The following is a 17,635-nucleotide window of genomic DNA, read 5'->3' as shown; positions in this document are numbered from 1 at the left end:
AGCTCACCGACACAGAATAATTGTTCAACCTGGGTGTATCCTTAAATTTTTCAGCATGCTATGCGTTTCAGAAATCCCATGCACAGTTTTAGATTTTTTCTTTATTGTAAAGTACAAAAGAATAATAATATTCTCAGAGAAAGGTGCTGTGTTCAAACAATTATACAGGAAAGAAGTGGGACTAGTATGTATAAACATGCCACTTTTAGTGTTCTCCAAGCAACTTTTACATAATGTATCATTTAAAAGTGTAAATAGGAATATTTTACGAATTTTTATTCAAAATTGTATTATCATAACCTTTGCGTTTTCAAAAGCATGACATAAAATCACATGCACATTAATTACAACACTCTCATTGTAGACAATTAGGTATAAGCCAGTTCAAATAAACCTAAATACCCTACAGAGCTATGCCATTCACATGTGAAAGATGAATGCATGCTAATTCCTTTCTGCAAAACTTTGTTTTGTCAACTCAGCTGGTGACATGTCAGGGAGATAGCAGGGACTGCTTTGTGCAAGCTGTCCTCAAATAACCTCCATTCAAGGTGCTACATTTTGAAAGGAGATAGACCCTCAGGGCTCATACTCTAGTAGAGTCATAACTTATAAAACGTGAACAGTCAGTCATCATGGGAAACGGCTCCCTTCCTGATTTCCTTTTCCAGCAAAAGAACTAGTCCTTCCAGCTCCTGCAGGGGCTTGTTTTGAAGATCTCTTGGGCTCTGCATTACATCATTATGACTTGCTCAGGTTCTTGGAGACCTATGACTGGAATGCTATCTTTGGGCTAGGAAAAAATAATGACAGGAGTCTTAAAAAATCAGCAAGTTCATCTATAGCAGTGCCAGTATATGGCAGCATGATTTGTAGCATTCTTTAAAGCAGTATCATAATTAGGGTCCATAAGTGCATAGAAATAAAGAAAAACATTGTGATTTACATGAATTTTTGCTGAACATTAAAAGATAATGTTCAATTCTTCCATTGTATTTAAATGCACTAGAATATCAAGGAAGCTAAAAAAAGAATGAAGCAAGGCTGCCCCATTCATGTTTAATCAGAAATATATGACTCCTGCCATGTAAAACTCTGTTCATTGATTGCCCTTCATGATCCCCGTTCTTGCCATATTTCCAGTCTTTAAATATGCTGCTACCCTGGATGTACCCTGTGGTCTGCCTTCCACATCTTTCTCAGCAGATGCACTTATATTCATAGCTCTTTATGTCCTTGGGTCCCTCCATCTGGAGTGCACTTCATCCATACCTTGTTGGAAAAACTCAAAACAATAATAGAAGCAGCATACACATGAGAGGCTACTGTACCAAGCACAGTGTTAATAGACTTGATCTCCATTTTCTTGATTTGTTCACACAACAAATCATTGCTTAACAAATGTTTTTGTCTGTATTTAATGGGTAAGAAAATACTTACTTGAGAAAGTCCACCATGGCCACGGTCACTCAGGATTGCCTCAAGCAGGATATGCTTTATGTAGCTTCTGATTCCTCTGGAGCAACACTGACCAGGATTGTCATTCATACTGAACCCTGTATTACTAGAGGACAGTAACTCTGCTTCACCTTTATTACATCTTCAATGTCCACAGTGATTTTTTATTCACTAAATTCTTTAATAAACAAATGTTTGCACAATAGTTATTTCTTTTTCACTTAAACACAGACCCTCCCTCTCCCATACATCACTCCACTGTTTTTATTTCTCTTATCTTATGGAGTTTGACTATTGTCATTTTCAAATATGACTCAATATATTTTCTCTTAAGAAATAGTTTATTATTTTCCCTTCATTTATACCCTGTAATTAAAACTAGGCAAGTATAAAGTTATTGCATTCATGAAAAAAGAATCAATTGTTCAAATTCCATAAAATTGTCTAATGGTAGGAAAGGAATTATTGACATTCTTATATCTCCTATAGATAAAAGAAAATTCAACTAAAATGTTTAGAAATTGAAGGAAAGGAGATCCAAAAAAAATTACACATTACATTGTAGGAAAGTAAGGGCATCGGTGCCAAATATGAAAATTTTCCTATCAGTTTGCCATAACATTGGAAAAGTAAAATGGAGATAATGAAAAGGAGGTCAACCAAAGGAGGGAAAAATAACTATGATAAAAAAGGAAGCAAAATTAGTCAAAGTGTATCAATTGTAAAGGAATTAATACATGAAGGGAACGTGTGACTACAAACCATAAATACTAATGTTATGGGGCGCAATTTAAGAACAGACCAATCACCACTGAGAAGTCCAAATTTGAGAGTCTTTATTAAGCTGACCAGATGACTGTCTCACACAATGCCCCAAAAAATGGCTATTGGGAGAACAGCCCCGACCACAGGGTTGTAGGGGTTCTTATACCAAAAATCACATTAATCATAAGTGTCTATTGCTATGATTCGAAATTACACATTAACATCATGAGATCATCGACAGAGGGGGAAGAGGGTCAAAATGACCCTTACCTAGGTACAAACTAAAGAATGGTTGCTAACATCCACACAATCACCGTTCACATGGTATATTGTTTAGGAGCAATAGGAATCAAAAGAGAGGAATTCTTTAGTACATAGGAGTTGCCATTGTATATTATTGAACTTGTCACACCAAGTAACTGATGATGGGCACAGAGGTGGAGTGTTCCCATGGGAAAAGTTTATTTCCTACATAACATGGAGTCTCAGAGCAAAATGGAGTCTGTTTAGTCATTTCTCTTAGAGTCCGGCCTATAACATTCTCATGGAGTCAGATCTGTCAGCCCATCACACTGAAAGGAATTTAAAAGAATGTGAAATAAAACTGGGAGGAAGAAAGATCAATGTATTAGAAAAAATACATTTCTACAATGTATGTAGGAAAAATAACTCTTTTTTTATGAGTTTGTGTTTCCCTTCTGAGAAAAAGCTTTGGGGTAAAAGAGTTGGGATAAAAAGGGGCAAGCTAAGATATGTTGATTTGTGTGTACAGTATTTGCTTAAGAATTATTTCTATGGGAACAGTGCTTTTTCGAGTAAGATAAGGGTTTATGCATTAACTTGGAGCTATGTGTTTAGAACTTAAAAGATTGTGCCAGGAAACATAATAGTAGGAATGGAATTATAGAAATTCTTATATCTCATATAGATAAAAGAGGGCTTGATAAAAAATTAGGATACAAGTCAAAATTTATCCCTCCTCACCATGCTCTCTACCAAGGTAGTCATGAAACTAAATAAGTTCTATGGATACAAGAATCATTTTGTATCTGTTTTTCTTTATGTGCAGCGCCTGGAGCATAGTATAAATGTTTCCTGAATTAGTCATGGCATTTAAGAATGGAAAGACAGATTAGTGGTCAACCTATCCTGTCTAGGATTGTACATTCATCCCTCAACACCATTTTTAAAATTTGTTCATCTCTGCTTGATTAATTTCACTGACACAACTGTGTAGAGGTAACTCTATTTTGGGACATGTATAACTTCCTAGATTTTTCTTTCAGCTAAAATCTACCTTCCTGTAAGTTGAATCCATTTATCCTGAGTTTTCCCTTTGGGAAAAAAAATACAAAATAATTTCTATTTCTTTTCCAAATAAAAGTATTTCTAGAACTAAATTCAGACAGACACTGTCATAAAGTCAAGTTATACAGTGCCTCTCTGTGTCTTCTTTTCTGGTTTGCCACCAAATTTTCCTAATTTTTCTGTTGCTTCTTTACAAATACTTTTAGTTTTCTGGTTATTCTCATTTCCTCATTTAGTGCAAAATTCTTTTTCATAAAGCAAAGGATTCACAATGGCCTCCTACAGTTTATACTCATATTTAATCAACTCGAAGGACCTAGCAAATCCATTTAAATATCTTCAGGAAAAATGGGGAAAAAGGAAAATATGCTTTAAAACTGCATGGCTTTGGTCTGAATTTGTACATAATAAAGATAAACTTCGGATAATATTTTGTATATAAAAATAAATACAGGCATGAAGCAATTCAAAAAAATAAGAGCATTTAATGAGGATTTTTCGATCTTTATTTATTAAGGAAAATCTACATAAGAAACCATTCCTCTCTCTGAAAGATTTGGTACTAAAAATTATAATATTCTTAAGTGATTAATAATGTCAGTGGAAGTAAAAGACAAAACAATGAAAATTATTTTCTCAACATAAATTATTGATTGACTAATAATATGAGATCCTATGTAACAATATGTTACATGAAGGTCAAAGTAGAGCAAAATAGGATTCAAAAATGTGTAAAGCATGCAATGTCAGTTCTGAGCTTTCCCTAATAAAAGTTACTGCAAAGTGAATTCCTCCCTTATGCAAGCTCTTACTTAATGCCAAATTGCTGTCAATGTCCCTTGGCGAGTTCTATTTATGAGTAGATTACGGCACACTCGCAGAGGCCCTGCACATCTGACTTTCAGTGAGTGCCTACCCTAATATATGGCCTTTTCTAGAACTGTGAAATTTAATTAATTTGCTGGCAGAGAACACTTCTTATGCCACATGCCTCTTCCCTGACCCTACCCAAGATTTCCATTTTCAGATGTGCTTCATATATTACAAACCTATATAATCTTAATGAAGGTCTTCCATATGGTAATTATAGTGCTTTACTTTATATTCTCAAAAGCTCTAGTGCCTACATAAATTCTTTTTCTATAATACCAAGTGTTGCTTTATAACTTGCAGAATATATGCATCTCCCCCTCTGCTTTTTTGACATTCAATTCCCAAAGCAATACCCTTCAGGTATTTGATTATAGACAGGATTCAAAGGCAGTGTTCTTATAACAACAGGGAACCTGTATCTGCTTTGTTCTCACACTGCTCTTGGAGGTGCATACCACCTGCAATGTGTCTAAGTTAATATGTTTCACTCTGTTAGTATCAAAATGAAAAGCAAGAGATATGGATTAATCATTTAACTCCTCTAGATCTCACTAACTGCATAACGTGTGTCATTTGGACTAGCTTAGCTTTAATTTCTTACTTTTCACAGAATACAGAAAGCTAGGGATTTTTCGAATGGGGCTTTTCTTCTAGGTTTTCCAATAAACCATATTTAAGTCTCCTGAGGCATGGATTCCTCACCTGTAAAATCGGGAGATGAAGATCAGTTTTGTAATCTTCAGTGAAAACAGGTATCACCTTATTTTTCTTTCTGGAGCTCTCTCTTGAGAAGTATTCTGAGAACTTGCTTTCACACAATGGCAAGGAGGGCTGTGAGCATGTGACCAATTGCATGCTGTCACAGACTTGCTACCTGAATCCTAAAAGTGGTTCTCATTCAAAAAAGAAAAAAAAAAATTACAATTTTAAATTGCTCTTTTTCCTTCTTTCATGGATAGATAGATGCTTCCTATGGTTGAACATATGTGAATCAAAACGAATGCCTGGTGTTCTTAAGGAAAGCAAGCTGAGAAGAGGAGCGGCAGTTGAGATACTTAGAACTTGCTGGAGAGAGATGAGGGGTTCACCTCATTCTTTGGGTTTCTTAGTGGCAGAACAAATAATAGTAGGATTACTTGGGGAAAAACTATTTCCATATAAAAATAAAATTTATTACAGTAGGAAGCACTTAATAAAAGCTGGTTCATGGCTTAGTCTGTGCTGTGAATTCTGTATCATCGAAGATGCTAACATTTAGATTGCATGGCAATTTCTCCAAGTCATTATTAGAGGAATTCATTCATAAGATAGTAAGTTAGACATAATGCATTCCATTGCTAATGGTCTGTGATTCCAAAATAATCAACAGACATAATACTAGCAATAATTCTGTACTGTAATTTAGAGATATAATTACGAAAATTTCATTGGCATTGATGATTGAGAATCCTCAACACCAGACATTTACTTGTCAGTCACTGTTTTAGTATTCTAGGGAAGTGCTTTTATTGAACCAAAGCTACTTTCTGAGGAGAAATTCACCACTTTCCACTTGTGAACTCAGCATTTGTTGTACACTACTTGCTCTATCCTCATTGTGAATGGTATGTCTCTACTGCAATATAACTCGTGATAATAAAAGTTTAAATAAACATGACCTGCAAAACGTAATTTAATAATCATTTTCCACGTATCAAGGTGTGGAACATAAAGCATTCCCATGGAATCATAAGTTATTTTACTTAGAAGGAATTGTGAAAAGTCTAACAAAGAAAAAAGTAACTTTTCCAAGTTTATTCAGTGAGAGTTGTGACCAGATTTTCTAAATCCTCACCCTGAGTAACTGAATTTATCGCAGTAGATAACTTCGAAAGTACAAATCTCAGTGAACTGACACTTCCTTTCACATTTTTGGATGTATTCTTCGTCTTGAATGGACAGGATAAAATGGAAAACAAAACAAACAATTTTGCAAAGAAGAAACAGTAAAACACTAGGTAGCCTAGCCTGCTGGTTCCTGGAGGGACACCAAGATTGGCATCTATTTGTAAGATTTTATTACAATCATTCTTTGTAATCCACTAACAACTTTTTCTAGAGATGAAACTAGTAAAAAACACATCCCAATTATAAATCAGGAGTAGCATGATATGACTTCATTACTACCATCTTGTGTCTCTGGATGCCACAGCACTCTCAAAGTTTATAATAAATAAAATGGAGCAGTAGTTACCAAAGACTCAAAATTATGAATATTAGCCACACTTAGCCATCATTACTTAAACTGGCCTGTCCACTTTAATTAAGACAACAGACATCAATTAAATAAATGGAACATCTGATTATAAAGAGAATTGTTAACGCAGGCACATTAGCTGATTGTAATAGGATATTAGTTAATTGACAGGGAAGAATGACCTTAGACACCAGTAGAGCGTATTGTTCAGGATTATAATTCTTTGTGATCTTTGTTGAGCATCAGCAATATGATAAGTCAGTGTGTTTGAGTAATGAAGAAAACGAAAGAAAATACTTTTAATACAACAAAGAAATGTAGATCTAATTTTGAAATTAGGACACTTGTGAAAACAGTAGAAAACTTCACCAAATTGCTAAAATGTTGCTGATCTCTATATTTATAATGAGAACAAAAATGAGGTTGGAAGGGAAGTTATTTTGCCAAGGCATATACACCTTATTTTGAAGATTGCTTTTCTAATAAAGTGCCATAAAATCAATGTCTTTTTCTTATTTTTGAGCCAGTTATCAAAAAGATATTGTGTCTTATATGTGTTTAAGTGTATCAGGTAAACAGATTTTGTATACTAAATGTCTTTTTGTATGTATCCATAAAACATTTTCTTCTAGGGTACAGATGTTCTGATTTTATTGTGGAAATCAATAAAGGGTAACTTTCTGTTAACACATTAATTTTCTTTCCTACAAACTCGGCTGGATCACATTTGGTTAGGGGAGAATATCCAAGTGTTTTGGATTCATTTAGCATGAGGGAGGAAAATAAGTAGGAATCAAATCATCTGAATGTTTTGTGATACTTGAATCTAAAAAAAAAATGGTGATTATGCTTCAGAAACTGAAAATATATGCTGAACTGTCACAGGTAGAAGTATTTCTATGGGGAAGGAAAGAAGAGTCAGATTAGAACCAGGCAGAACAAGCTATATATGCATATGAAAAGTCAGTGAGATAGGGAGTTTGTGGTTTTAAAAATGCACATAATTTTTAATCAGTGAGTGTTTTCAAGTGCACTTAATTTTCAGTTAATTAGATTGTTTCTTAGTGACAAGACAAGCAGGTGGAATGGACACACAGGAAGAAAAATGTCCTAAAGGTGAGACGAAGCCTAGGGTCCGTCTGTAGGTATCTCATGTAGTTAGCCAGGTAGAGTCTTCCTGAATATGTGTAATGGATATGTGAAGGGTGTGTAAACACACCATCATATCAAATACTTATCAAGAAAACAAAATCTTCTGATGGCCACAAAGGTTGACTTGATAGTGTCAGAATACTCTATAGCATAAAAAATATCCATGTGTATTTAAATGAGAACCTGTAACTTTGGAATATTTGAAGACAAGTTTAGAAAATAAAATATACACTTACTAATAAAAGTTTCCTCAACCAGCCTCATTGAGTTTTCAGAAGAATTTAGTACTATTTATAAGATAAAATACTTTTTACAGTTTTGGCAAAGCATTTTAAAGTTTTAATGCTCTGTTAGCAAAGTAAATTATTTCAATCTGGGAAGTGAAATGGTTTACAAGTAAAATAAATGATTAGATACATTTAAAGGATGCAGCATTCTTTTTCTTTGAGAGATAGAAAATTATATTTATTTTACCTTACCAAGAAAATGGAAGTTGGTTGTTTCATACAATAAACCATGGCTATTTTTGAAATAATAAATTGGAAAAGATAAAAGTCAAGTTCTTTCGTTACAAAATTAAGAATTTTTAAAAAAGAAACGAATAAGCTGTAAAACTTTTTCTTACTCTATAATAATATTTTTAAACAATCATATTTATTATCCATTTTGTTTGTTTATTTATTTTTGTGGTACTGGATATTGAACCCAGTGCTACTCTATCATTGAGCTACATCCCCAGAGCTTTTTACATTTTTATCTTGAAACAGGGTCTTGCTAAAGTTCCATGCTGGGCTTAAACTTATGATTCTTCTACCTCAGTCTCCCAAGTAACTGGCATTACAGGCATGTGCCACCCACCCTGGTAATCTGTTTTCATTCATTCATTCATTCATTTACTCATTTTTGTGGTACCAGGAATTGAACCCAGGGATATTTTACCACTGTACTCTACCCCCAGATCTTTTTATTTTTAACTGTGAGACAGGGCCTTGCTAAATTTCTGAAGATGGCCTCAAACTTGCCATTCTCCTGCCTCAGTATCTCAAACTCCTGGGATTAAAGGCATGTGTGCCAACTTACTCAGGTTCTGTTTTATTTTAATATTGCCAATAAACAAACATAAACAGTACTTCAAGAAGATAATTCTAATTTGTTACATCTTTTAACAAGTGGAGAGGGGCCAGCTTACCTTCAATAGTGTGTGGCTCAAAGCACAAGATTAGCAAAATCTGATGGTTCCAAAATTAAGAAAGTATACATTCATTTAAAAAGCCAGTAACATTTTCCAAAGATGTTATAATTCAGTCATTTTGCTGATGCCTTAATATATGTTTAGCTTTTACCTGCAATTGTAATTTATTTATGAGACTTATAATTAGAATGACTGTTTTTAAAATTTGCTCATAAATTGAGAGGCACTAAAAGGAGCATTTCAGCAATATGACTTTTTTTTTAAATCAAGGATTTATGATAAATAACTATAAGATTTCATAGTGGTATGCTCTAAGGATATATGTGATATATACAGCACCATTGCTAATTACAATGATGAACTATTTTCTGGACTCTTGTAAAGTCCAAATGTCAGAGTTATAAATAATTTGTCTTATTGGATAAGTTATATCATTTTAGGAAGAAGAAGTACAATTAAAAATTATAACTACTCATTGCTGACCATTTGAGAGGAAACAAAAGCCATTAAATGTTATGGAGTTTGCTTTGGCATGACTACAGTTTAATGAAAGCATGTTTCTTGTAGTTGCATGAATATTATATTTATCAGTAAAATGTGTATATTACTTTTTCTTCCAGAAGTCTGATGGCATTAAGTCAATTTCAAGTGTTTGTGGGTCATTTTGATGCCCATGACTGTGACACTTAAGGATGTGCCTATTGATAATGAAACTCAGACACTTCGACTGCAAAGGAAAATTGTCATTTATCTTAGTTTGGAGTACTGTATATGTTTGCTTCATCCTTTTCAGTAAGTGGTTGTTATTTATTTGTCTCTCCTTCTTTGAATAAATAATTGAAAGCTTCCACTCCATTTAGTGCCAAGTCCTAAATGTAAGGGAATATAGACCTAATCAATGAATAATTGTATGGGAAAACGAAATGCTTATACTGAATTATCACCTATTAAATGTTAATCTAATCACTTCATATTCCATTTCTTCACCTGTGAAGTGATTATGTAGTCATACTGCATTAAGCTCCCAACAGTTCATGGAGATATTTTACAGATGGATTGAAGTGGAAGAAAGAAAAAGAGGAGAGTGGGTGGGTATGGAGGGACTACTACTGATTTATATTAGGAAGGCAACAGTCTCACGCGCAATTTAGAGATGCTACACCTAAGCAGAAGGGACCTCGAGAATGGATGCAATGGAAAATTTTGCAGTTAAAATATGAATCTGTAAGTACACAGGCTTAGAGAAATGCTTTTGGAAAGGAATTGAATAATAAGAATTGGTGGTGATTAAAGCATGGAGCCGGACACCAGCAAGCCAGGCAGTTTACAAATGATCAAAATGCTGCCCTGTAATATACTTCCTACCGTCTAGTGTGGGTGGTACTCCTTTAGCATTTCCACATTCTTAGAATAATCTTCTAGAGAACTCGTACAATGGTCACTGAAATGATCTGGGGAGGAAATTATAGGATACATTTCATAATATTAGAGGAACAATCACTACATGTATGATTGCTTATTTCAGTATAAAAGAAAATGAGGCAAGTGTAGAAGATGTTGAGCCACAAGTAATTTATAAATATAAATAAGGAGAAAAATATGTAAAGATGAAACTGAAAATTAGAGAACTATTAGTTCTCAAGTATTAATTAATCAAGTATTAGTTAATCTTCCTTTGCATCTTATTTTCTTACTCAGAATTTTCTTAGGTTTGTTGATGCAAATCAACTTCAGCTCTTAAGGGGAATTCCTCTGTTTCTCATGTTCCATTCACATGGTTTTATAAAATATGAAATAAGAAAATAACAATAGATCCATAAATGAGACCAATAATATCTCCACTGTTTTGATAAAAGGTGTAATAGAAATGTATTTTTAAGATTTTTAAAAAAAATCTGAGTAAACTATTAATTCTCTTTGAATACAGAATTTAAAACATTAAAGTGTTTTAAATTAGTGAACTTTAGTCATATTTATCTTATTAGAATTATTGAAAGTGACTTTAAAATGTCATAAAATCTTGACAACTTGTCATAGTTTTATTATGCTCAAGACATATGAAAATTCACCATGGCCCTATTTTTCCTGATGCATTATTCTTATTTTTCAAAAATGTAATATCGGTGATTGGTTTCTACATACTAGTATTGTCAGTGGATGTGGACCTCACACACACATTACTCACTGGTCCATTGAACTGGTACCATCTTGGTGTTTTCATTGCCATCTTCCTGCTGCAAACAGAGTTAATATATCTCATCTTCTGTAGCAGGAGTGGATAAGTTGTTTGCCTAACAGAATATGTTCAAAAGGTGTTTCAAATTTTGCCTCTAAAACTTTAAACCATTTATTTTGACCTAATTGATTGATGTCCTTTATTCACTTCACTACCCAAACAAGAATATTTGTTTTCCAGCGATGGCAATCTATCTCCCTCTTTCCTCCATCATCATTCACATTTATGAAGTACATTCTTCTGATCTTGAGAGTAGTAGCAACAGACTCCAGTTAAATATATGCACATAAATTCATGAGTGACCTCAGTTCATCTTTCAGGAAACCAACTATTTGAGTTGAATTCCTTTTTATATATCAATGCCATTAAGATTTTGAAACAGAGAATTCTATAGTTTTAAAAAAATATTTAGTAAGCAGATGATTCTCCAAGTGACAGAGGTTCAGGAAGTATCACAAAATAATGGAGAAATTTTTGCATTATTATCAGGGAGTTACAGAGGCAAATCTGATGCCAAGTCATGTCAGGAAGACTGGACAAACTGGACAGTCAAAGTAATTATTTACTTAAATTTTTAATCTTTGGGTTTTGTAAAATCTACAGTGTGTGTTTATAAACATATGCATGCACTCATTCATCTGTGTTTTCAATTGAGGTAGAAAGACAGGTTGTTAAAAATGATCATCCTCAATTAGTTGAATGTTTATACATTTTAGACAGCATTAAGAGTCTTGACCTCTTATTAGTATTAATCTTGGTATTTGACCCAGTCCATTATTTGAGGGGAAGTGGCACCATGTTAGTTGAACTTGTAGCATGAAGGTAACAAGCTTACAGAAAAGTTGCATTATTGCCAGCTTTCTGATCAACCTTGGAACTCATAGCATATGCATTTCAGGTGTTCACACATTGTGGGAAGGGAGGGTGTAGAGTCATGACAGGCACTGTCACGGTAAGAAACATGGAAGCGGCATGCCATTGGGGCACTATTGAAACCATTACATGAAACTCATACTATGACTCTTAGTAACTGGAATCAAGAGGATGTGATGGGAGATGAGTCAGATCCTTCTGGCTTTTGGTCTAAAACTAATCAATCAAAATTAAGGCTTTCAAATATGAAATATCATACCATATGTTGACTAAATATATGTTTTGATGCTCAAAATTCATTGGAGATTTCATATTTCTAACTTTGGTTGAGTTGCTTTTCCTAAAAGCTCAGTATTTGTATATATTCTTCTTTCATTATTAGAGATCCGTAAATTATTTTTTTTAAAAACAGGTAAAGTTTATTTTAATGATGCATTTTACAGAACCCACTATTTCCAAAACACTATTTCCTCATGTAATAGAATTAGTGAATTTTACATATTCGTTGTGTAAAGTTATCAAAATCTGGGGATATTTGACTCTTATGGCACATTTTAAATCAGAGTAGAAACATTACAAGTGCTCACTAGCTATGTTGTTATTGGCTTTATATTGGACAGCACTTATACAAATAGAGAAGACAGCAGGCAAGAGAAACCAGTCAAGACTAGGGACAAATTTGGAGAGTTGAGAAAAAAGAAAATGGCCTTGACTTATCTGGACAAGAGGAAGGAAGGACAGTATGAAGTTGGAGACAGTGACAGAGGCAAATTTCTTGAGATCCATAAATTATGAATAAATTTTCTCAGCTCTATATGATTATTTAGGAAAATATAATATATTTTCATCATTACAGAATGGCATTCCTTTATGCAATAGTGATAAATAATTTCCATTTAGTTAATAAGGATAAGACTATAGAGTATCTCTTTTATGCCTAGGCCTGTGCTATGTGCTAGACTGAATATAGAGAATTTAATCTGCTTCTTATATTGCTTTTTCTTCATTTTTTTCTATTTCATTGCAAATTCAATGGCTGCATATTCTTACATTTTTCACAGTTCATAGATTGTAAGAAGTATATACTGTGCATCTTAGAATTTATGATATCTGCCAAATCTCAGTAGAATGTCAGAAAAGAGAAGAGGCAGAAATAGCAGGACCAAGTACACTATCCCTTTTTCTCATTCCCAAAGTAATTTTTCTGGTTTAGGGAAATTTTGACATGAATGAAAGCCTTTCCCAACTCTGAGAACAGGACTTAATGAAGAAGACCACTCTGAGTCTTGTGGATCTTGGCAGTGTAGAGGGGTCATATTTTACATGAGAGATTCATTCCAGGACAATTTCTACAATATATTAGACACAAAACATTATCTTTCCATTTCCAACACATGTGTTTTATTTTACTCCCCCGATATGTCTTTAAAAAATATGTGTACTTTGGCTTTTGCAAAAATATTCCATTTTCTGTTAACATTGTCTGCACATTATCTTACCCCAACAATGATGTGGAACTGAGGCTGCTATTTGCATCTGAGTTCATTTTCTTTGGGGACTCTAATTCATGGTTTAGTTTGCCCACAGAGGGAAATGACAGCGTGTGTGAAATTTCTTCAGAGGTAATAGTTACATTTATTTGTGGACTTACTGCATTTCATTTTTCATAGTTTGCATGTGAGGACCCTGAACAGGCTTCTCTTTCAACCTCCCTGAGATGGATAGAAATAACAGTAGATGTACAGCTTGAGAGCTTTGGACAGCAAAAGTGGCAATACTAGGAATACTAGCACATAACAGACTGAAGTGAAGTTCCACCCAGGCAGTTCATGAGACAATTACAAAGTCCTTTTCCTTTTTCTCATTTTATAGATGAACTGCCTAGCTGGTTTTTGTTTTATATTTTCTCGATGCTGTTCCCAACTGTGGTTAAGTAGAGTGGTACTTTTCATTCCATTGCCTAAAATTCCCCTTTAGGGAAAGTTGGTGATATCAAGTTATTGCTGTAAGTTTTGCTTGAGTGCTTATTTTTATTTTTTAAACTCATACTTTTTCACACAAAGGACTTTAGGCATACTCTGGAATTCATAAAAAATGAATATATGTTAATTAGCTTACATCCAGTTATTTTAGATTCAAAAACTTTTAATTTAGTTGGTTTGTATTCTAATATGACTTGCAATAATTTTGTGGTATATTCAGTAGGTGGTCTTTAAATTGTAGTTATTTATAATTTAACCATGTGAGTTTAATAGTTATAAAACATAATGAACATTTTTTGCAATGTAGATTGAAGTTTGGTGATCCTAACCCAAAACTTGGAGATAAAGTAGTTTGGAATCAGCCATAGTGCAAAGATATATGAATTATTAAAATAATCTCTATTTCTGTAATCCTAATTATATAGTGTGACATCTTTTAAATTAAGGACATTTTGGAGGAGTGAAATGAAATTTAATTTTTAAGCCTTTTACAAATTGCAATGAATCCTTGTTATTAAAATAACTTGATTTTAAATTTGTTTCACTGCAGAATTAAGTCACCAAGCCTCCATTTTATCCTAAAGCTATTCCCACTATAAATCACATGATAAGATATCGAATCACCTTTCACCAATTATATAAAGCAAAAGAGTTTCAAAATTCTTAGCATTTGTTCCCCATGAGAGATGTTATCTCATGCTGTTGAATCTGACCAAACAAATTAAGTTTCTTCCTCATTCTACATCAGCATTTAAAGAAATTAAAGAAAGTGCAATACTTGTCAGCTGGAGATAACTGTGTTAAATATTTTGCCCTTCTGCATTTACCAGACAAAATAATGTTTAGAGTATTATGTTCATTTAAGCAGAAAAAAGTTTTAAGAAAAGTAATGTTTTCCTAAACTCCAGGAAAATTATTAAGATAATTATCATGCTACATGTGAGCTGGATGACCATATTCCTCTAAAAGTAATTCTGCAGGGTGAAAAATGCATTTTTTTTCTCTTGGAATTTTTCAGGATAATTAATTTTCAGAGCACACGAGATGATTTAAGTGGCTAACCTGGCCTTGTTAAACATGCTTCATTGTTTCTGACCATCAACATTATAACTCATAGGACTTTCCAAAGCAAGAGCTGTTTAAATCAAAGGCTTTTCATTGTAGATCCCTGCCTGCTGCTGGCTGGATGTCAGAGCTTGGAAGAAATCCTCCGAGTAATTGTAAAGCACTATTCTCCAATCAGCATATATTATTGCAAAGCAAGAACTACACTGTCAGAATTTCTATTTAAGTTATAACTCAGTCATTTGAACTTTGAGTCATACATACTTAAATGTCTCTACAGGATTAAAAGCATGTTACACTTTTACCCTTATATAATGGTGTTCAGGGCAAAAATACGCTCTTTTGATTTATCTGTTAACTTCTTAAAGGTATCTGTCATTGTGTGTGTGTGTGTGTGTGTGTGTGTGTGTGTGTGTGAGAGAGAGAGAGAGAGAGAGAGGGAGGATTTAATATTTTAATATCCATGAACTGTTTCATGTCAGTTTACACATGTTGACTCCAAAATGCAGAATAATAGTGTTTGGAGAACAGGAAAAAATGGGGGGCTTTGGACATGAATAAAAGGAAAGAAACACATTTAGGGTTTTTTGTGGGGATTTGTTGTGGTGGTGGTGGTTATTTGCTTGTTTTTTGAGTGAAGTGGGATATGGATTGAGTAAACAAGAATTTTCATATTTTTTTCCAACTTTTGAGAGAAGATAGACAATCACATGCAAAGTCTTCATCAACTTTAGCCCAAAGGCTCCATATTGTCAGTAGTTGGAAAACAAACAAACAAATAAATAAAGGGGAGCACCCTATGTTAAGACTTGACCTTGTTGCAAATAGGAAGCAAGTCACCTCAGACCATACATCAAATTATTGTTAAAGCTCAAATGAAAATCTAGGTTATCAAAATTGCCTTCAAGGACAAAATTCTATTATTCTTATGAAAGAACATAATTTAGTCAGAGCATCAAAATGAAAACTAAGAATCTCCATTTAAATCCTTCTTAGACCATACATTAGGCAATGTTAAATTAGCTTCCCTAGGCCTTAATTTCCATACTGCAAATTCTGGGATTGTACTAAGGACTTTTAACATTCTGTGTAATTTTAAGGTTTTTTTTTTTTTTATCCCTCCATGTACTAGATATACTTTAAATAACCAGAAAACATACAATGTGAATACTAAAAATAAAAATCTTTAAAAAGATAATTTTAAAGAAGTTTTCAATCCATAAAAGATTGTGGCTGAAAAGAATGTTGAATTACTAGAAGGGAAAGAAATGATTGACATTGTAAAAAGGAAAAAAAAATCTGTCATAAACACAATTGATTTTTATCCTTTTGGTTTTTCATTTTGTGTGAATTGTAATTTTTCAGACCATATTTTCAAGACTAATCATTAAAAAAGCCTAATAGCTAGCAATAGATATTTTCTCAAATTGAGCCAAATAGAATTTCCTGTACATTTAAAATCAAGCAATTCTTATGGCTGGTATGATTCTTTTCAATGGACAGTCTAAATATGATGTCTTTCTGACTTGGCTCTCTCTGTTTAAAATTATAGTTTATACTTTTGCATGAGAACTATATAGCTGTAATTGGAGGGAAAAATAGCCAGGTGTGAAAACTAAAGTGCACTTTGACAGCAATAAACACTGAGTTCTAAAGGAGAGAAAAAAGAAAAAAGATGTTTATAGAAGCTCATAGGTTCCTAGAGCTGTGTTTTGTGCATACTTCTGGCAGAATCTGCATCATAGCTCAGACGAATCTTGGTTTGTGATTCTGCCTCTTCCACTGAGAACCCTGATATGCTTAACTCACAACTCAGTATCTTGTACTCCAAAGGATCCCTGTATAATGTTGAACAATAGATTCCGCTCCTAGATTTTTTTTTTTTAAATGTGCTTCCAAAAGTCAAAGATCAAACTGAAGGACACTCTTCTTCATATAACTTCTACCATTCCTGCTTGAATGTGTTACCTGCAACTGTTTTTTGAATGAAATGTTTAGCATTTAGGGAGAAAGAAATGAACCACATTGTGTCTTTGACTTATACAAATTCAAGATTTAGTAGGAAGGGGAACATTAAAATTTATAATTGAAAAAAATGATTATAAAGATACACAAAGGCTGTAGTAGCAGAATAATAGTTTTAAAAAGACAGTATAAGCCAGCCTTCAGGCCAGGATTGGAGACTGCCTGATGAGGGTAGCACATGAATAGAGTATTCTTGCTTCTCTCCTGGTTTAATCTCTTAAAATAACCTTAAACCCTATTCTTCTCTCCCCTTAACCTTCTACATACTTTATTGTACATACTTTTTTTTTCCTGCACAAAGTATTTAACTCATTTTGATCAGAGATTCTGAAAACATAGTTAAGTTCACTTAGCATTTATTTTGAGTCCAGCCATATTATAAACAACTGCTTAACAATTTTTATCTAGTAAGTGTATGTAAACAAGAATATCACCTAGGTTAAAATAATGCTCATTAAGTGTTGGAAAAC

The 17,635-nt window shown here is 33.4% G+C and overlaps 1 protein-coding gene across 9 annotated transcripts in view; it reads left to right on the top strand.

Annotated features, from left to right (window-relative positions):
* PCDH7 (protocadherin 7) overlaps nt 1–17,635 on the top strand; it is a 396,445-nt gene that overhangs the window by 213,717 nt on the left and 165,093 nt on the right. The gene's annotated exons all lie outside the window — the stretch shown is intronic.

This window comes from Sciurus vulgaris (genome assembly GCF_902686455.1).
Source record: "Sciurus vulgaris genome assembly, chromosome: 9".
NCBI lineage: Eukaryota > Metazoa > Chordata > Mammalia > Rodentia > Sciuridae > Sciurus > Sciurus vulgaris.
Note: the sequence above shows the minus strand (reverse complement) of the source record. Positions and strands in the feature narration are given on the sequence as shown.